At 37.6% G+C, this 4,415-nt stretch overlaps 1 pseudogene; it reads left to right on the top strand.

The window, feature by feature from the left end:
• On the top strand, positions 1-96 carry LOC114579411 (annotated as a pseudogene).
• The last annotated feature ends 4,319 nt before the right edge of the window (positions 97-4,415 follow it).

Genomic DNA, 4,415 nt, shown 5'->3' with positions numbered 1-4,415 from the left:
TTGGGGACATCTAATAAAATTTGAATGATACAAAGAAGATTAGCATGACTCCTGTGTAAGGATGCATGCATAAATTGAGAAATGGTCCAAATTTTTATTAAAGGAAATTCACAACCAAAATTTCCACCAATAGCTCTCTCTCTTTGGCTGGCAATTTCGAGGCAATTCTAATTTCTACTATTTTCTCTCGTGGTTTCTACTATAGATTGGCGATAATTTTGTGTTTCGATTAGTGTTTAAGTTATGTGTTGCCCATTTTATTCATCTCCTAAGGTTGGTTTGCCTTAGATTTGTTTCTTTCTATTTTTTGCTGGTGAACCATCCTCTTCAATTTTAAGCCCTTAGGGAGTTTCCCCTTAGTCTCCGGTTGTGTCTTCGAAAGGTTTTTTTATTAAGATGGTTGTGAAAATAAGCCTTACTCTTTTCATGATGCTCTTATCAGATCTACCTCTTCAAAGGATCCTATCTTCTCCTTCATGTTTTATGATGATATTCTCAAACTTGCTAGCCCTTTTCAGTTCACTCTTATTATAATGTTTTTGGTCCTATGACCAAATCTAGATGAAATTCATGGTTTTTAAGGGAAGTTAAAGTTTCTAGCAATTTTTCTATTGGTTTGCTTGATGCTAGACATGTTGTGAATCAGTTATCCAATTACCTTGATCACAATAAAGTTTTTGCTAGAAGAACTAATTATATTCTAAACTATCAACTGAGTTTATCAAAATGGACACCTTTTTTTGATGTCAGAGTGGAATGACACATTGTTCCTATTTGGATCCCTTTTCCTAATTTTCTTTTGCGTTTTTTAATTCTCATGTTCTTCATCTTTTGGGATCTATTTTTGGTAGACCTCTTCAAATGGATCAACCCACTGCCACTCATTCTGGGCCTTCGGTGGCTAGGATTCTTATGGAATTTGATTTCATTAAGAAACATCCTAAATACATCTGGCTTGGATTTAAAAATTCTAGGTATTTATAGAAAGTTGAGTTTAAAAATGTTCCAGATTTTTGTATGCATTGTAAATTTCATGGACATTCAATAAATGATTGTTTTGTTTTCCATCCTCAACTTAGAAAGAATAATATGGATTCTAAAATTATGGTTGGACCAGTTAATGGAGAACTTGGTGTGCTTGGAGGTCATACTATTTATAAGGAAAAAGGATCAAAACATAAATTTAGAGGAACCAAAAGCTTCTGAGAATGACATAGAGAATACCCCTTTAGATAATTCCATAAGGAGTGAAGGTTTTTTAGATAAGGATGAAAAAGATGATCAATACAATATTGCTATTGTGAATTCTATTGAGGAACCAGCTTTAGTGGATTTTAGTAAAATTGGTGTAAGGGAGAAAGTTGGTGATGATCAAAATCAAATTAATATTGGTTCCTTGGTTAATCAAGGAATGGTGGAGAATAATATGGGTGAGAAAGAATTCTCACATTATTAAGATAATGACCAAAATGGTTGTGCATTAAATTAAGATATTAAGGATGAGTGTGAAAGTGGATCCATTCATACTTTTAAAAATAATCAAATGACCAATGGGGTTAAGGTTGATGATATAGAGGAAGGGGAAATTTAATATCATGATACTTTCACTCTGAAGGATGGTCTTAAGGGCAATGATAGTTCGTTAGGGATGTTAAGCCCTTAGGAACTAGCCCGAGGCTAACTAAGAGGGGTGGTGAATTGGTATTTTAAAAAATTATTTCTTAAGCAAAGCACGAAATAATTCACCACAAAGAATAACGAATGCATAAATTAAATGCAGAAACAAAACAAAGAAAGATCACACTGATTTTATAGTGGTTCGGTCAAACCTTGACCTACATCCACTCCTCGGAGGCACCCTCTAAGTATTTCACTAACTAAGTGTCTCTCCTTTAGCTCTCATAGCTAGGCGGAGAAGCCTTTACAACAGACTCTTTTTCAGCAACCCCGGTGCCCCAGAGAACCGACTCATTTTGCTTCCTCCTGAAGCAGGTAGAGAACCCCGGCCTTTTGCTAAAGTATATCTCCCAAGAACCTCCTAAGGACAAAGGACAAAGAACGGAGAAGACGACTTAGAATCTTGCTTAGAGCAACCTTTATGAACCCTCTCATAAACTCCCCCTCACAAGTTCCTCTCTCTCTCTCTCTCTCTCTCTCTCTCTCTCTCTCTCTCTTTCTCTCTCTCTCCCTCTCCCTAGGCTCTCTCAGGTCAAGAAAGAAGCACTTAAGGTCTTACAAAGTGAAGAATAAGAGATCTTAAATAGAAGAGCTTCGGAATAGCTCTTATTTTATATAAATTGACTTTATCATCTAGGCCAATATGTATATCGGCCTGGCAGATTAGAGTAAATTTTGCTCAATTAGCCTTGTCGGTTTGGGATGATTAGAGTAATTTTGGTCACATCATTTAGACCGATATAATATTGTCCTGGCCGATTAGTTCAAATATGAGCCAAATCATCCTAGACATCGCCCTGAATTGAAGTAGTCCGATGTCAATTGTCTACGCCATCATCCTGGTCAATCCTGCGATCGGCCCGGCTGATGTGATCATGCAATCTGTTACAGACTTAGTTTTTGGATTATGATTTTGATGATAGAAAACAAATCTTGTTTCACTATGACTGCATTTTTTAAAATTAATGATCGGACGGAAATTAGCATCAGCTCAAGACTGGGTAGATTAGGGTTGAGTCAGTTTGTAATTTTCTTTTTTATTTCTTGAGTCAATTGTAATTGTTTGAAGTGACTGATGTTAAGTAACCCTACACACACACTAGAGAGATTTAGAGCTTGTGTTTTTACTCACATCGGCCCGGACGATATTTATATCATCCTGGATGATCGAGTTGAAAACATAAGATCTAATCAAGATTTCTTAGTTAAGGCAGTCGTAATTACCTGATTGGCCTAGATGATACCTGTATCAGCCAGGATGATATGCTCAATACAGAAAGAAATTGCCGCCATGATCTATTTAGGTATTCTGTATTTTTGGAAATTGGCCTGTACGATTCTTTTATCGGCCTGGACGATATTGTATAATTATACCTAAATTGATCTTGCAATCATGGGAGTAATTAAGGATGATTGATATGATCACATCATCCTGGATGATCGCAAGATCAGCCTGGTCAATTTATTCAAAAACCCTTGGTTGCTTCTAGCCGATTTGGATCAGACAGTACAAATTCAGGGCGATGCTCTGGACAATTTTCCTCTGATTTGAACTGATCGGCCAGGACGATCTTGAGATTGTCAGGGACGATCAAGCAAATTTTTAATCATCCAATTTGTATTCAGGGCGATGCTCTGGCCGATCTTATGAGATTTGTACTGATCGTCCATGACGATTTCCATATCGTCCTGGACGATAAAGTCGGCAACTTGCAATTAATTAGCTCCTTTGAAGCTCTTCTATTTAAGAGCAGTTGTTCAACATTTTTTAATATCCTTGGCTGTTGTCTTGACCTGAGAAAACCTAAAGGAGAGGGAGAGGGAGAGAGAGAGAGAGGATCTTATGTGGGGGAGCTTGTGTGGGGTTCATAAGGGTTGCTCCAAACATTATTCCACTTCTTCTTCCCTAGAGTATATTATCCTTGGAAGGGTTGGGAGAGGTAAGTTTCAGCAAGTGATCGTGGTTCTCTGCCTGCTTCAGGAGGAAGCAAAAGGAGTTGGGTTCTCTGCTTTGCCGGGTGTGGAAAAAAGGAGGTGTTTTGTAAGGGCTTCTCTGCCTAGCTATGGGGGCTGAAGGAGAGTAATGTTGGTAGTGCAATACTCGGAGGGTGCCTCCGGAGAGTGGACGTAGGTCAAGTTGACCGAACCACTATAAACCTTTGTGTTCTTTTTACTACTTCCCCACTTTAATTTTTTCCGCACTTATTTTTTTCGTGGTGATTTTGGTTTGTGATATTTATTATTTTTGGTTTAAAGATTTTTAAAAATACCAATTCATCCCCCCTCTTAGTTAGCCTCGAGACTAGTTCATAGGGCCTAACATCCGTAACGAACTTTCATAATCAGCCATAATTGCTTTTCATAATTACTAGATTAATTTAGGCATAATTTTACTGTATCGTCTAGGCCGATAAGATATCATCCTAGATGATGTCCTAAATGAAAGAATACCTAAATAGATCATGGTAGCTGATTCTTTTTTATTTGAGCCTATCGTCCCGGCCGATACAATATCGTCCGGGCCGATCGGCTTAATGACAGATGCCTTAACATGATGCCCTGGTTAGGGTTTCTATTTTTGAACCAATCGTCCAGGCCAATATTAATATCAGCCTGGCTGATGTTACCAAAAATACTAAACTCTAAGAAACAGTCAGAAAAATTCCCAAGGTGTGTGTGTGTAAGGTTACTTAGCATTAGGCACCGTAAGGATTACATTTGACTCAAGAAAGGGAAAA

This window comes from Dendrobium catenatum, unplaced genomic scaffold, assembly GCF_001605985.2.
Source record: "Dendrobium catenatum unplaced genomic scaffold, ASM160598v2 fragScaff_scaffold_371, whole genome shotgun sequence".
NCBI classification, from domain to species: domain Eukaryota; kingdom Viridiplantae; phylum Streptophyta; class Magnoliopsida; order Asparagales; family Orchidaceae; genus Dendrobium; species Dendrobium catenatum.
The sequence above is the reverse complement of the archived record's forward strand: the minus strand, read 5'-3'. Positions and strand labels throughout refer to the sequence as shown.